We start from the raw sequence: 18,625 nt of genomic DNA, 5'->3' as shown, positions 1-18,625 counted from the left end.
CAGATAAGTTTGTTTGAGGATCACTAGACCAAACTTCCATTTCGGATGACTATAGGAAATTAATTAAGAGCGTGTGATCTTCCCCATCTGAAGGGGCACAATCTTATTAATAGACTTGGTGTCAAGTAATGGTATACACTTAGGCACATCTAATAGTATCCTCCCCATCGGAGTCACTGCTATTATTTGTGTGACCGAAGGAAACCAACTATTAATTTTATTTGTCAAAAAGTTAGGTTGACAAGATAATAAAATTAATGGGATATACCCTTCTTTTACAAATGTTGAATTTGTATACGTCCACACTATCGTGGCATACAAAATTCACGGTGTTTTAAGGTGTTGGTTAATTTAAAATAGTATTGTTTGAGGAATCAATATTATTCTAAATTTAGAGCTCCGACCAAAATTTATTTTGTGATTCTTAGCATGACTTTCAACCCACTGGCCATTATTCTAAAAGAAAACAGACTTACTGGTCCCAACTATATAGATTGGAAAAGAAACCTAGACATTGTTTTAACTACTAAGGGCTATAAGTTTGTACTGTCAGAGGAATGCCCAGAAACACCTAGCAATGATTCTACCCCAGAGGAGATTCAACATCATAGTAAATGGGTAAAAGCTGATGAGATGGCACGGTGTTACATCTTCGCTTCGATGTCAAATATATTGCAACATCAGCATCAGGACTTACCAACAGCCTATGATATAATGAACAATCTCAAGGAACTCTTCGGACATCAGAATCGGGCTGCTAGGAAAGAGGCAATGAGAAAACTGATGACAGCCACCATGACTGAGGGGACTCCCGTGAGGGATCATATTCTCAAGATGATGACTTACTTAAACGAAATACAAGTTCTTGGAGGGGAAATTGATGGGGAAACCCAGGTCGATATCATCCTCCAAACACTGCCCAGAAGTTTTGAGCATTTTCGCCTGAACTATAATATGAATAAAAGGATGTATTCATTGGCGAAACTTCTGACAGAACTTCAGGCAGCCGAAGGGTTGTTTCATCAACATTCTTAAATTCACTATGCTAAAAATGGTTCTACTTCTAAGCCGAAAGGCAAGAAGAAGAAGAAACAAAATGGCTCTGCAAAGAGGTGAATAAACCTCAAGGTGCAGGACAAAAAGATGGAATAAAGAAGCCGAAAGACAAGTGCTTTATTTGCAAGCAGATTAGACATTGGAAGGCGAACTGTCCTCGTAGGAAACAGAATAATATTGGTATATCTCATACTCTAGTAGTTGAAACAAGTTTAGCGGTGTTATCTACCAGCACCTGGTGTGTAGATACGAGAGCCACTGATCATGTCTGCAATTCCTTGCATGGGTTCTAGGAAACCCGACGACTAACTGAAGGAGAGATTACCGTCTACATGGGCAGTGCTACTAAGGTGGCGGCTGTTGCAGTGGGAGACGTCTACTTATCTTTTAATAGGAATAGAAATTTGGTTTTAAGAAATTATCTTTATGTACCCAGTTTTAGAAAGAATTTAATTTCAGTTTCTAAACTATTTTTGGATGGATATTCAATTTCCTTTAGTAACGATGTGGTTATTAAGAGAAATAAAGTGATTATCTGTTCTGGTGCATTAGTTGGCAATTTATATACTTTAAATCTAATTTCTCCCACAAAGCAAAATATGAAAATTAATAACACATCTTCTAACTCAAATAAGAGAAAAGAACCTTCGAAAATGAACCAAACATATCTTTGGCATCTAAGGCTTGGTCATATTAACTTAAGTAGGATTCAAAGGCTTATAGCCGATGGACTCTTGGGTTCATTAGAGTTGGAAAATTTTCCAACTTGTGAATCTTGCTTGGAAGGTAAAATGACCAAGAGGCCTTTTAAGGCCAAGGGGTATAGTGCCAAAGAAGTGTTAGAATTCGATCATTCTGATTTGTGTGGTTCGATGTCTATCCAGGCAAGAGGCGGTTTTGAATATTTTGTATCTTTTATAGATGATTATTCAAGATACAGATACATTTACCTAATGCACCGCAAGTCTGAGTGGTTTGATAAGTTCAAAGAGTACAAGGCTGATGTGGAGAAACGACTAGCTAAAAGTATCAAGACACTACGGTCTGATCGTGGTGGTGAATACCTCTTAGGAGGGTTTAGGAATTACTTATCAGAGGCCTGGATTCTATCCCAATTGTCTGCACCTGGTACACCCCAACAGAATGGTGTGGCAGAATGAAGGAATAGGACTCTTATGGAGATGGTTAGATCGATGATGAGTTATTCAGAATTACCAAATTTATTTTGGGGATATGCTCTGGAAATGGCAGTGTACATTCTGAACTTAGTACCTTCTAAATCAGTTTCATCTACTCCCAAAGAATTGTGGAATGGGCGGAAGCTCAGTCTAAGACATATTCGGATTTGGGGTAGTCCAGCACATATGCTGAAACAAGATGCTGATAAGTTAGAATCTCGTACAGAAGTTCGTATGTTTGTGGGGTATCCCAGAGGAACGAAAGGCGATTTATTTTATAGTCCTAAAGTGTAGCGCCCCACCCCTTCCTGCTTAAGCTGACGGGGGTTACTTATTCTTTTTTCTTAAAACAGCGGAAGTCTTATCTATAGCATATATATATATATATATATATTTCTTTAAACCTTTCTTTTATTCTTAACACATCATCATCAACTACCAATCATATGAGTCACATAACATGTTTAACATAACTTAAACCATAATACTAAAGAGCATGATGAAGTGTCATAGAGTTATAAAGGAAACAACATGAACATAATTCTTATTAATTAAAAGCAGGTTTTCCTTTTTAGCCAAGTCACTACTACACACGTCCTCCTTGCCCCCTCCTTCCTGCTCCCTTAGTACATCCATTCTTTGCCCTTATCTGTGGTACAAGGAAAGTAAGCTGTGAGCACTCAAGGCTCAGTAAGATCCTTTCCTACTCACAAAAAACCGTATAGCATAAATAAAGCTTCAATGCATAAAGCATAAAGACAACTCATCATATCATGTATAGAAGCATCATATCATAACAAAATCATATGGTATCATGGCATATCCTTATAAAGTCATAAAGTGCATTCTAGCATAACATGATCATGATCATAACATATCAAAACATAATCATAAGGTTCATCCTAACATAACATAACATAATCATAGGCATCATGGTATATCGTAACATAATCATAATGTGTTATGCAAAATGACTTTTAAAAACATGATTCATGCAATAATATATGCAACATGTCCTTTGAAAACTTATTTCATACATACTTAAACATAATCATAACATGGTTAGGGCCCCGGCTTGTACCACATACATAAATGCGCGCGTCCTATGTAGGTCCAAGGTAGCAAGTCTTGAACCCTACAAGGCATATATACTAGGCCCATTTCTTAATCCATCGACCTAGGGGCACTTAGAAGCCCATCCCTAACGAGGCCCGTTTCTTAGTACATCGACTCCGGGGCGCTTATGGAGCCCACCCTTGGTACAAGCCATACATAAAGTAAAATAGCATATCTTACATATCATGGTTCTTATCATTTCTTGCATATCGTATCTCTTATCATATCATACCATGTAGAATTTTGGGCACACAGCTCATCATAATGGTATGGAAAATTTTGGGCACACAACACTGTTAGTTAGAGCCCTAGAGCCAATCATTTGATGATTGTATGGACTTATTGTATCATATTCTTGTATATTAATAAAGACATTTGTTTGGTTATTATACTTATTTGTATTAGTGCCAAATAGACTAAGTATAATAGCGTCCTTGATTAGAAGGTACATACCTATATCAATCGATTAGTTGAATCGATAGTGAAATGATATAGGGAAGACTACTCTAAATCATTCCTAGTCGAGTATTAACATTCAGGGACAATGTTAATACAATAAGACTAGCATGTAGGTCAGCTCGATGACTTGATCTCACAAGTCATGGATATAGAGATATCAAGCTGACACATGGGTATGCATTAGAGAATGTATACTGAATGACCCGCCATGAGAAAGTATCATGGATCGTTATATGAGTGTCATATACTTTCTCATGTGGCTATTAGTATGACTATTAGTCCTTTGACCTGAAGTCACCATGGATCCCTACATAAGGAGTTATGTAGTTTAGTTTCGTCAAACGTCACAAGGTGGACTATAAAGGCGATTACTGGGTATGTAACAAATTATGCAGAGGGATGTGAGTGATGTAGATGGGATCTATCCCTCCCATATGACGGGAGCGACATCAATATTCTTGATAGAGTTAGACCACGAAGTGCATGGCCATGCCCAAATGAGTCAACATTAGATGTTGAGCTCATTTGATCGAGTGAGTCTACTTGGAGTTCAAGATTTAGATTGATTAGAGGATGACACGGTCTATGCCTCACATTGATCAATCTAGATGTCTAGGATAGAAGGACAATGTCATATATTGTGAGGAGTCACAATTAGTAGTCACAAGGTGATGTTGGATCTCGACATTTCTTGTAACTTGGGTAGTAATGATGTGTTGCTAGATACCGCTCATTACTTATGCTCCTAAATGGGTTTAGGGCATTGCCAACGTTACAAGAACCTATAGGGTCACATACTTAGGACAATTAGATGGAGATTTGGTTCATACGATGAACCAAGAGGATTAGATTCATTTGATGAATCAAATTGGATTAAGAGTAATCCAAATTGGGCTAATTGAGTTAGACTCAAATTGATTCATGTATTTAATGAGTCTAATTTAGATTATGACTCATTAGATCAATTTAATTTAATGAATTAGATTCATTATATTAAGTTGGCTTGAATCAAATGGTTTGATTAGATCAACCATGAGAGAGATTGAGTCAAGTTTGACTTGACTAGAGAGGAAGAGGAAGAGTCATGTTTGACTTGACTCTTTGCCACATCATGAGTGAGGTGGCAAGATGTGGACCAATAGTGTTGTTCCACATCATCTTGTTTTGCCACCTCATGGAGGTTACAAGCCTCCATTGCATTTAATGTGGGTTGGCCACATTAAATGAGTGGAGGTTACTCATTTGCCACATCATTGTGAGGTGGCAAGATGTGGACCAATGGTAATGGTCCACATCTTCATGATGTGCCACATCATAGGAGTTACACAACACCTCTTAATGGCCTCTACTTAATTGTAATTAAGTGGAAATGGGGGTTACACACTAAAATGTGGCCGGCCACTTTAGAGGTGGGAATGAAATTCATTTTTTCATTCAACTCCTCAATTACTCCTTCTTCTTCCTTGTGCTCTCTCCTTGCTCTCCCTCCTCTTCCTTGCCGTGGCCTATCAAGGTGCTAGCACACCTTTGTTTAGGTTTTTCTCCATCAAGAATTGTTCGTGTGGATACTTCTAGAGGACCGACACTTGACGGTCTCGAGATCTGGCGTACCGTTGGACGAGCGGGATTTGCGAGGGCACGCTTCGAAGGTATAACTCTCATCTAGTGTAGATCTAGAGGTTTTTAAACTCGTACTCGTAATTTTCTTTCGGTTTTCCTTGCACGGATCTACGGCTTTGGGTAATTCAGGGTTTCCGCGACGCGAAAAGCGGTTTTCGCTGCCCGAAAAACCCAACAGTGGTATCAGAGCCACGTGCAAGGCTTGTACAAGTTTGTTTTTGGTTTTATGAAAACTAAAGTTTCTGTAATTTTCTGTAAAATTATAATTTTATAGTTTTTATGGGTAATTTTTCCGTAGAAGCGAAGCACAAGTGTCTCGGCACTTGTAGGCTTCGGCTACCGGAAACGGCTTCGTTTTGCCCCAAATCCGTTTGGGACAGCGGGCTTAGGTGCCATTAGATCGCAAAGGAGCAACTCACGATGGTTAGATCGTGGGTAGGGGTACTACCCCTAACCTCGCAAGGGGATTTGCTCCGCGATTGCACCCCAAATCGCTAAAAACGAACCCGCCGGGAAGATTTTTTCCAAAACGGCAATGTCTCGGCCCAAATCGTTTTGGGACAGCGGGTTTAGGCACTGTTGGATCGCAAAGGAACCCTCGCGATGGTTAGATCGCGGGTAGGGGCGCTGCCCCTGGCCCCGCAAGGGGATCCGTTCCGCGATTGCGCTCGAAACCGCTAAACGGGACCGTCGGGAAATTTTACTCGTAAAAATTGTAAAAATTAATTTTAAAATTATAGAAAAATTATGAAAATATATAATTTTGAATTATATATTAATTTTGTGATAGTCATGGCCCAAAAACCCAATATGATTGGATTGTGTTGTAATTCATAATACGGCCTGCGTGCGCGTGTTGTATATTTTTATTTTTTTTCGCGACCTGCGCGTCATGCCTTCTCTTATATTCTTGTTGTAAATTAGATTTAGACTCGAATGTAACTCAAGTTTCAAATTGTAATGTACAAATTGGAGTGGTGGAGGGTCCACACGAGACGGAGTTCCGAGGCGGGCACGAGCAACACAAGGTGGTCAAAGGGAGGAGCTTGGAGAAGCTGTTGACCCTAGGTTGACCAGTCGATCTTCTCATTGGCTTGAGAAGATCGTAGTAGGGCCATGACTAAATCACAAATAAATTAATTAATTGCTTGTGTATGTGATGCATATTTAATAAGTAGTTAATTAATTAGTGCCTTACGATTAGATTAGATCTAAGTCGTGCACATGATGCACCCTTGCGATTAGATTAGATCTAAGTCGTGCACAAGATGCATCCTTTTTCGATTAGATTAGATCTCAATCGACTCAACTCTAAATGCCTAACCGTGCCGTGATACCTATCACTACCTCGATCACATGTATTGTTGAATCTGCCAAAGCAGAGCAATACATATTATCTTGGTAGGGTACGGAGGGACAATCTTGGTCCCGCCTATCAACGCATGGGTGAATACAAACTCAATTAGATTGAGTATTCCTAGTTACTCGGTTGGATCGAGTCAACTATAGGCATTATTCCAACGGTTGGAAAAGATAGGTCAAAATCACATCTATATTAACTCTCGGGCGTATTAGCCAAAGCTAACTCGAGTTTTAATATAAATGCGGATATTGATTCTATAAACAAGAGTTGCATAGAGATGTAATTGGTAATTGTTACCTACCGATGATACTAAGCCTTGGGCGTATTCGCCAAAGCTAACTCAAGGGTTAGTATGATGTGGATCTTGTCCCACAAGAATTATAGTATTCAGTGGGAGCATCATTTAGTTAAAGGCCTAATTAAATGATTTTAAAAGAATATGATTTTTATTTCTGCAAATTTTCTGTTGTAGATAACCATGACGTCGAATACAAACTCTTTCTCCCTGCGTTCTGTCCTTAAGAAGGACAAGCTCAACGAACAAATTTCCGGATGCAGAACCGAAGTGTTCTCACTCGGGAGCGTACATTGGAGGCGGCCCATTCGGAGGCTCCTCCACCGCGCACCGAGATGCTTACAAGAAGCATCAAGATGACGCATTAGATGTGTCTGTCTTATGCTCGCGACCATGAACTCGAGCTCGAAGCAACATGAGTTGATGGGCGCTACGATATGGTTGAGCATCTTTGTCACCTATATCAAGGACAAGCAAGGCATGGAAGAGGAACTCCAAAGAATACGGAAGATCTTAAGAAGAGAAATAAGATTTCTACTTGGTATACATGTTATAGAAGTCAACCTCTATTTCTTCATCGTGGGTATTAGATACCGGATGTGCTTCGCACATTTACTAATGCGCTGAGGAATAGCAGGGCATTGACGAAGGGTGAGATAGACCTACGAGTAGGCAATGGAGCACGAGTTGCTGCTATTGCTGTAGGAACTTATCATCTATCTCTTCCCTCTGGGCTTGTACTAGAATTAGATGATTGTTGTTATGTGTCTGCCTTGACTAAGAACAGTATATCAGTTTCTTGTTTGGACAAGAAAGGATTCTCGTTTATAATAAAGAACAAATGTTGTTCTGTCTATTTAAACGATATGTTCTATTGTAGTGCACCTCTGATGAACGGACTCTATATTCTAGACCTTGAGAGCTCTATCTATAACGTTAATACTAAGAGATTCAAATCGAACGATATGAACCACACCTTTCTCTGGCACTGTCGCTTAGGTCATATAAATGACAAGCGCTTATCCCAGCTCCATAAGGATGGTTTGCTGGACTCATTTGATTTTGAATCATATGAGATATGCGAGTCATGCCTACGAGGCAAGATGACCAAGACTCCCTTTAGTGGGCACAGCGAGAGAGCGACTGATCTGTTAGGACTCATACATAGTGATGTATGTGGCCCTTTCAATGTCGCTGCTAGAGGTGGTTATAGGTACTTCATCACATTTACTGATGACTTCAGTAGATATGGTTATGTGTATTTGATGACACATAAATCTGAATCCTTTGAAAAGTTCAAAGAATTCAAGAATGAAGTACAGAACCAGCTTGGCAAGAGTATTAAGGTACTTCGATCAGATCGAGGTGGAGAATACTTAAGCCATGAGTTTCGTGACTACTTAGCTGAGTGTGGGATTTTATCTCAACTCACTCCTCCTGGAACACCACAGTGGAATGGTTTATCCGAAAGGAGGAATCGTACCTTATTAGATATGGTACGATCTATGATGAGTCACACAGATCTTACGACATATCTATGGGGATATGCTCTAGACACGGCAGCTTTCATTCTCAACCGAGTTCCATCCAAGGCCGTGATAAAGACACCATATAAGATATGGACTGGGAGAGATGCCCAGGTGTCTTTCATGAGGATTTGGGGCTGTGAGGCTTACGTACGACGTCAAGTCTCAGACAAATTAGGACCCAAATCCGACAAGTGCTATTTCATTGGATATCCCAAGGAAACTAAGGGATATTACTTCTACATTCCCAGTCAGCACAAGATAGTTGTTGCAAAGACTGGGGTCTTTCTAGAAAGGGACTTTGTTTCTAAAAAGACTAGTGGGAGCGCGTTCGATCTTGAAGAAGTTCAAGATGCGAACAATAGCACTGATGCCTCGATGGAAATTGAACTGGAACCACAAAGTGTTGTGGATGATGTTGTTCCACAAGGAGTTGAGGACCAACAACCAGTTCCAGTAGACATACCTCTTCGCAGGTCTGATAGGGTACGTCGTCAGCCTGAGAGATACACATTTCTCTTGTCTGACCATGATGACATTGTCCTCATAGAGGATGAGCCTACCACCTATCAAGAAGCTGTGATGAGAACAGATTCCGAGAAATGGCTAGAAGCCATGAGATCCAAAATGGAATCCATGTACACCAACCAAGTATGGACTTTGGTTGATCCACCTGAAGGGGTAAAACCCATTGGGTGCAAGTGGGTCTTTAAGAGAAAGACTGACATGGATGGACTTATCTATAAGGGTCGCTTGGTAGCTAAAGGTTTCAAGCAGATTCATGGTATTGACTATGATGAAACCTTTTCTCCAGTAGCGATGTTTAAGTCCATTCGGATCATGCTTGCTATTGCAGCTTACCACGATTACGAGATCTGGCAGATGGATGTCAAAACCACGTTTCTGAATGGAAACCTACTCGAGGATGTGTACATGACACAACCTGAGGGTTTTGTTGATCCACAGCATACTAGTAGAGTATGTAAGCTGCATAGGTCCATTTATGGACTAAAGCAAGCTTCTCGGAGCTGGAATCTTCGATTCGATGATGCAATCAAACAGTTTTGTTTCATCAAGAACGAAGATGAGCCTTGTGTCTACAAGAAGGTTGTAGGGGATATAGTTGTCTTCCTCATATTGTATGTGGATGACATACTACTCATTGGGAAGGACATCCCTATGCTTCAGTCTGTCAAGACCTGGCTAGGGAGTTGCTTCTCAATGAAGGACTTAGGTGAGGCATCCCGCATTCTAGGGATACAGATCTATAGGGATAGATCTAAGAGATTGCTTGGCCTAAGTCAGAGTACATACATTGACAAGGTACTCCTTCGGTTTGCCATGCAGAACTCCAAGAAGGGATTTCTGCCGATGTCACATGGCGTGAGTCTTTCGAAAACTCAAGGTCCCTCTTCTAGAGAGGAGAGAGACCGCATGGATCAGATCCCTTATGCCTCAGCCATAGGATCGATCATGTACGCCATGCTATGTACTCGACCTGATGTCTCGTATGCTTTGAGCATGACGAGCAGATACCAGATCCAGTGAAAGTCCTCGATAGCGGTCAAGAATATTCTTAAGTACTTAAGAAGAACTAAAGAATATTTCTTGATATATGGAGGCAATGATGAGCTAGCAGTAAAGGGTTACAGTGATGCTAGCTTCCAGACCGACCGGATGACTATAGATCGCAATCGGGGTTCGTATTTTGCAGGATACAGTAGCTGATTCTACAACAGAAGCCGAGTACATTGCTGCATCAGAGGCAGCAAAGGAGGCAGTTTGGATCCGCAAGTTCATCACTGAACTTGGGGTGGTTCCTAGCATCGCTGACCCAGTTGAGCTCTATTGTGACAACAATGGAGCTATAGCACAGGCGAAGGAACCTCGCTCAAACCAGCGGACCAAGCACATACTACGGGGCTTCCATCTCATTCGAGAGATTATCGATAGAGGAGATGTGAAGATTTGCAGAGTACCTACAGAGGCTAACATCGCAGATCCCTTGACCAAGGCTTTGGCACAGAGGAAGAATGATGGTCACACTAGGTCATTAGGCCTTAGAGCCTATACTGATTGGCACTAGTGCTAGTGGGAGATTGTTAGTTAGAGCCCTAGAGCCAATTATTTGATGATTGCATAGACTTATTGTATCATATTCTTGTATATTAATAAAAGTATTTGTTTGGTTATTATACTTATTTGTATTAGTGCCAAATAGACTAAGTATAATAGCGTCCTTGAGTAGAAGGTTCATACCTATATCAATCGATTAGTTGAATCGATAGTGAAATGATATAGGGAACACTACTCTAATCATTCCTAGTCGAGTATTAACATTCAGGGACAATGTTAATACAATAAGACTAGCATGTAGGTCAGCTCGATGACTTGATCTCACAAGTCATGGATATAGAGATATCAAGCTGACACATGGGTATGCATTAGAGAATGTATACTGAATGACCCACCATGAGAAAGTATCATGGATCGTTATATGAGTGTCATATACTTTCTCATGTGGCTATTAGTATGACTATTAGTCCTTTGACCTGAAGTCACCATGGATCCCTACATAAGGAGTTATGTACTTTTGTTTCGTCAAACGTCACCTGTAACAGGGTGGACTATAAAGGCGATTACTGGGTATGTTACAAATTATGCAGAGGGATGTAAGTGATGTAGATGGGATATATCCCTCCCATATGACGGGAGAGACATCAATATTCTTGATAGAGTTAGACCACGAAGTGCATGACCATGCCCAAATGAGTCAACATTAGATGTTGAGCTCATTTGATCGAGTGAGTCTACTTGGAGTTCAAGATTTAGATTGATTAGAGGATGACACGGTCTATGCCTCACATTGATCAATCTAGATGTCTAGGATAGAAGGACAATGTCATATATTGTGAGGAGTCACAATTAGTAGTCACAAGGTGATGTTGGATCTCGACATTTCTTGTAACTTGGGTAGTAATGATGTGTTGCTAGATACCGCTCATTACTTATGCTCCTAAATGGGTTTAGAGCATTGCCAACTTTACAAGACCTATAGGGTCACACACTTAGGACAATTAGATGGAGATTTGGTTCATACGATGAACCAAGAGGATTAGATTCATTTGATGAATCAAATTGGATTAAGAGTAATCCAAATTGGGCTAATTGAGTTAGACTCAAATTGATTCATGTATTTAATGAGTCTAATTTAGATTATGACTCATTAGATCAATTTAATTTAATGAATTAGATTCATTATATTAAGTTGGCTTGAATCAAATGGTTTGATTAGATCAACCATGAGAGAGATTGAGTCAAGTTTGACTTGACTAGAGAGGAAGAGGAAGAGTCAAGTTTGACTTTACTCTTTGCCACATCATGAGTGAGGTGGTAAGATGTGGACCAATAGTGTTGTTCCACATCATCTTGTTTTGCCACCTCATGGAGGTTACAAGCCTCCATTGGATTTAATGTGGGTTGGCCACATTAAATGAGTGGAGGTTACTCATTTTCCACATCATTGTGAGGTGGCAAGATGTGGACCAATGGTAATGGTCCACATCTTCATGATGTGCCACATCATAGGAGTTACACAACACCTCTTAATGGCCTCCACTTAATTGTAATTAAGTGGAAATGGGGTTACACACTAAAATGTGGTCGGCCACTTTAGAGGTGGGAATGAAATTCATTTTTTCATTCAACTCCTCAATTACTCCTTCTTCTTCCTTGTGCTCTCTCCTTGCTCTCCCTCCTCTTCCTTGCCATGACCTATCAAGGTGCTAGCACACCTTTGTTTAGGTTTTTCTCCATCAAGAATTGTTCGTGTGGATACTTCTAGAGGACCGACACTTGACGGTCTCGAGATCCGGCATACCGTTGGACGAGCGGGATTTGCGAGGGCACGCTTCGAAGGTATAACTCTCATCTAGTGTAGATCTAGAGGTTTTTAAACTCGTACTCGTAATTTTCTTTCGATTTTCCTTGCACGGATCTACGGCTTTGGGTAATTCGGGGTTTCCGCGACGCGAAAAGTGGTTTTCGCGGCCCGAAAAACCCAACAAGCACATCATATATTTTATGCATAAATTGGGCACACAGCTCATCACATATATCATGCATAAATTGGCACATAACTCATCATAAATAATGCACACCATAGCATAAGGGTTTCCATCATGTATAGATCATAAGTGTGCATAATTAAACATTGAAGCATAGAAATCTCATAATCATGACATATAATATACATGGAAAACATAATTAGGTTTCTAACCCTAATGCCTTATAATGGCCGAACCATATAGATTGGGTTTTTGGTAAAAACTCCATACGAACATGTGAACCCTAAGTAAGCATCATTTCTTATACTATAAGAACCACCATGAGCAAGTTTAGGTAGAGTTCTAGGATTCTTAAGCTTACAACTTATCATGGCCGAAACTTGTCAAGCGTACATTGGGTTAAAAACTATCATTCACGCTTGTGAACCCTAAACAACTTCCATAGCAAACATATCAAGGAATAACATGAGCATAGTTGAGTTAGGTTCTAAATTTCCTCGTCCCTTAAACATGAAGTGGCCGAGAGTTATAGGACTTAAAACTAAAGTTCAAGTGTCCTAAAAGCATGAGAACCTTAAACAACTTTCATAGCAAATATTTCAAGGAATAACATGAGCATAGTTGAGTTAGGTTCTAAGTTTCCTAAGCCCTTAATCATGAAGTGGCCGAAACTTGTAGGACTTAAAACTAGGGTTCAAGTGTCCTAAAAGCATGAGAACCTTCAACAACTTTCATAGCAAATATTTCAAGGAATAACATGAGCATGGTTGAGTTAGGTTCTAAATTTCCTAAGCCCTTGAACATGATGTGGCCGAATGTTATAGGACTTAAAACTAAGGTTCAAGTATCCTAAAAGCATGAGAACCTTAACAACTTTCATAGCAAATATTTCAAGGAATAACATGAGCATAGTTGAGTTAGGTTCTAAGTTTCCTAAGCCCTTGAACATGATGTGGCCGAATGTTATAGGACTTAAAACTAAGGTTCAAGTGTCCTAAAAGCATGAGAACCTTAAACAACTTTCATAGCAAATCTTTCAAGGAATAACATGAGCATAGTTGAGTTAGGTTCTAAGTTTCCTAAGCCCTTAATCATGAAGTGGCCGAAACTTGTAGGGCTTAAAACTAGGGTTCAAGTGTCCTAAAAGCATGAGAACCTTAAACAACTTTCATAGTAAACATTTCAAGGAATAACATGAGCATAGTTGGGTTAGATTCTAAATTTCCTAAGCCCTTGAACATGATGTGGCCGAATGTTATAGAGCATGTAATTTAATTTCCATGCAACAATAAACATAAGAACATTAAGTTAGTTTCATAACATTTCATCAAGGAGGTCATGAGCATCTTAGACTTGTTTTAAATTCTCCTAGGCTTCAAAAACTAAACATGGCCGAACCTTCATGGACATGAAATAGAATTCAACTTAACATACAATCATGGGCATATCATAATAGTTTCATATCTTATCTTAGGGAGATCATGGCATGCTTAGTTATAAATCAAAGCTCTCCTAGGCCCTTAGTCCTACCATGGCCGAATACTCATGAATCTAAGTTCTACCAAACATTTTAACATAGAGACATGAGATAAATCCTTATCATAAAATACATGTTACAAGAAAAATATCGAGCATATCAAATTTAGATCTTTTCATTCTCTAGGTCCTTCCTTTGGTTTTATCTTGGTTGGAATTCTTTATGATGTTTTCTTAGATTTTTATGTAACCGAATCTTCATAGAACAACAAGAGCTATTGTACCACAGGTGAGGGGAACTTAAATCCTTTCGCTTGTGGTTTTCCTTAGAGAGAAAAGTGTTCTAGGTGTCAAGGAAGGAGGAAGCTTCTTCTTCTTCTACCTCCTTTTGTTTCCTTTGCTTGTAAGGGCTAGAACTTGAAGGTTTCTTCTCAGAAATTAGCTTTCTTGGAGAAGAAATTAACTTAGCTATTGGAATGAGGAGAGGGAAGTTTTCTTGGTTCGGTGAAGAATGAAGAAGGGAGAAGGAGGAAGAAGAAAATAAATTTAATCCCTTCTTTTTCTTCTCTAAACATATTTATCCCTTTGCCAAATGAAACATGTCCTCATTCATTCCCTCAACTCCTCTTTTCCCCCACTCCTTTAATTCCCACGAAAATAGAGAGAGGGAGGGAAGTAGACAATCCCTCTTTTTCTTGCTCCTTTTCTTAACCAAGAGGGAAAAGAAGGTAAGCAACTTGGTTTTCTCTTGCTCTTTTTGCTTAGTTTTCTTTTCTCCTTTAACTAAATTTTTCATTCCTTTCTATCCAATTATTTATCCTTATCCTAATGGTTATCATTCATCAATTTATCTCCATAAATTGTGGGAGGTTCAAGGTTCAATCCTTGACCTCACCTCTTCTTATTCTATATTTTCTTTTGTTTTTATTTTCCTTTTTCTCCAATTCTTCTCATTTCTTTATGCTCTAAGGAAAATAATATTCATATACCTATCGTATAATTTCGTGGGTGTTACAGTACCCCATACCTCATAAAAAGTGCGTCATCGAACTTAGAATAGTGATGGATGTAGGGGATCGGTGGCCGGCTAGAAGGGGGGTTGGATAGCTAGGTCACCCCCAACTTCTTTTCTTCTCTACAAAAGATTAGTGCACACGCGGAAATACAACTAACTAATGAAAACAATAAAGAAAGAATACCAAATCGCTAACAAGCTCGATGTAACGTGGTTCGGAGATTGCTTGCTCCTACTCCACGGCGTGTCCTTGAGGTGGACGAGCCCTTGATCCTTAGGTGGATCAATCCCCGGCAATCTCCGGCTAGAGCTTTCTCCTTCTCGGTGGAGCAAACCTCTCACAAAGGATCTCTTCCTCTTTTACAATGATGAACTTAGGTTTAGGAGGAAGAGAGTAGGCTTGGAAGCTTTGGGCAATGACAAGGAGTTATTCAACAAGCATGAGTAACCTCCTTCAAGCCCCAAAGCTTCCCTTAAATAAGAGGAGAGAGTTGATCATCATATCAACTCATCTCGGCACCAGTCGACTGCTAAAACATGCAGTCGACTGGTGTTACCGTTGGAGGTAGCCAACGGCTACATTCCAGCACCAACGGTCATATACCAGTCGACTGCTAAAACTAGCAGTCGACTGGTTCAGTCGACTGCTAAAACTTGCAGTCGACTGATCTACACCGACCGAACGAACAGAACCATTCTGTTCGCGCGCAGTCGACTGCACCAGTCGACTGCTAAAACATACAGTCGACTGTTACAGTACTGCTACAGTGTTGCTACAGTGCTGCTACAGTAAACCCTAGAATTTATGTTTTTTACTCCGAGTACAATCTCTCGTGTACTCGTACCCTCACCCTTACGACTCTTTTGACGCTTCCTTTGCAGCTTTACCAGAACCTTCAAGCATACTTTCTTTGGCTCTCGTCCCTCGGATGCATTCAAGCTTGCAGCTCGTCCCCAATGCCATCCTTCGCGTATGCCTCGAAATTGCTTCCCTCGGCCCTTGTCCTCGCTGCCTTGTCCACGGTCCCTCGGATGCTTCATCCTTCACCGGACCCGAAGCCATCAACCTGAGTCGCATGTGTATCTTGCAAACCTGCACAACTCAAATACACATATCAAATACAAGGATGAACCTAACTTAAACTCTTTGACACACACATCAAAACTATGATCGTACCGATCAAAACCTAGGTCGATTTCACCAACAATCTCCCCCTTTTTGATGTGTGGCAATATGTTTAAGTTAGGCATAAATATCAACATGAAAATTAGAAGCAATATGTAAACATGAAGCATAGTACCCAAGCTCCCCCTTAACATATACTCTCAACCATAATTTTCAAGTTTTGCACATAGTTAGGTTTTTAACTTAAACCTTTGCATTTCTCCCCCTTTGACACCATCAAAAAATTGTACCAAACATGTATACATACTATGGTATCAATGTGGACTTAAAAGTACCCAAAACCAGCTCTTGAAAGTGCTGGAAAACAGCTACCAGTCGACTGCTATCTGTCGCAGTCGACTGGCACAAACCAGCCCGAATTTCAGCATTTTACAGCCAACTTCAGAAATGCATAGAAAATTCTAGAAAATTCGAAAAATCATGAAATTTTGAACACATATTTCTTATAATGTTATTTAACAAGGAAAAATATGTTTTCATGAAAATTCATCATATTTTTGAAGTTTTGATAAAAACTCAAACACTTTAAAAATCAATCAAGTTTGTATCAATTTGAAACCTTGTTTTGCAATCATATGTTTCAAAATAGCTAAACCACAGTAAATAAAACATAGAATTGTTTTCAAAACATTTGAAATGTCCAACTATGATCTATGGGCAAGATGTCCATTAATTAAACATTTGCTTTCCCCATAGTTGGTCTATGATTACTAAAAATTGATACATTTCATAACTCATCAAAATGCCATAAGCATATGTGAATTATTTGTATCATCCTAGTATATCACATTTATTGTTAGAAAATAATGCAAGTCATTGTGAGATAAAGGTAATCTCTACTTAGCCCTTTTTATCATGAATTTCTATCAAGGCTAAGTACTCCCCCTTAAGGTCTCAAGTCAAAAAAAAAAAAAATTGGAATTATGATTTCTATGGTTGACTTGACCTAAAATCCTCTAACCCTTGAGGATTGATTTTGGCACCCAATAGAAGTTATCTCTAATTGGGTTGACCAAGTACTCCTTAGGGATCCATTTCCTATCTATGGTCTTTGTCTTTGATTTCCCCCTAGCAAGTAGACAATGATAAGTCTTTTCATTATTGGGTTCATTGTATCCTAGCCCATTTTTCTTAAAACTTGCCCTTTGGCTCCCAATAATCATGTTTAAGGTATTTGAGCCAATTTCAAATTTTCTAAGGGCTATGGTGAGATATTCTACCTTTTCCCTTAATTTCCTATTTTCCTCTTCTAAACATGAATCATTTGAACTTGTAGAGGAAGCATGCAAATCATCATCCCTAATATGCATGGATTCTAATTTTTCTTTAAGCATGCAAATGTCATTTTTCAAGGATTTGTTCTTTCTTTTTGCCTTAAACAAATCATCATTTGTGCTTGAAATAATTTTAATTAAGACATGAGGAGGAAGATTATGTACCTCACTTACCGAGAAGTCCGAATCCGAAGTTTGACCTCCCCCTTCACTTGAGCTCCCCTCTTCATCTTCACTTGAGGTCCTTTCTTCTTCTTGCTCGGATGAGGTGGAGGCTACATCATCAATTCCCATTAAAGCAAAATTTACTACATGGTGCTCTTCTTCCTCCGATGATGATGAAGGATCATCCCATGTTGCTTTTAGGTTTTGAGCCTTCTTTCCCTTTTCTTTTGTCTTCTTCTCCTCCTTCTTCTTCCCTTCCTTCTTCTTCAAGAGAGGGCAATCATCTCTCATATGTCCCTCTCCTTGACAATTGTAGCATTTGATCTTTCTTCTTCTACTCTTGCCCCTTGAACTTCTCCTAGCATGTGATTTGTTAGAAGAAAAAGATTTAAATGCTTTTCTCATCTTCCTTACCATATATGCCTCTTGATCACTATCCATTGAGGCACTTGATTCTTCGGAGTCGGAGGATGGTGGGGATGAAGACTTCTTCTTCTTACCCTTTCCCTTGTTTGCCACAAGGGCTACTCCTCTTGATCTATGAGCTTCTCCATCTAATCCTTCAACTCTTGTTTCATGAAGCTCCATTGTTGAGAAGAGTTCATCTAGAGAGGATTTCTCTAGGTCCTTTGATATGTAGTATGAATCTACAATGGAGCTCCAAGTTGTGGTTCTTGGGAAAGCATTTAGGGCTTTCATCATCATGTCTCGATTTGAAAGTGTCTCACCTACACTTGTTAGCCCATTAATAATTTCTTTAATTCTAGAATGTAAAATTGATACCTTTTCTCCTTTCTCAAGCTTGATATTGTTGAGTTGAGTTCGAAGG

The sequence above is a fragment of the Zingiber officinale genome, chromosome 2B (assembly GCF_018446385.1).
Source record: "Zingiber officinale cultivar Zhangliang chromosome 2B, Zo_v1.1, whole genome shotgun sequence".
In the NCBI taxonomy this organism is placed as follows: domain Eukaryota; kingdom Viridiplantae; phylum Streptophyta; class Magnoliopsida; order Zingiberales; family Zingiberaceae; genus Zingiber; species Zingiber officinale.
Note: the sequence above shows the minus strand (reverse complement) of the source record.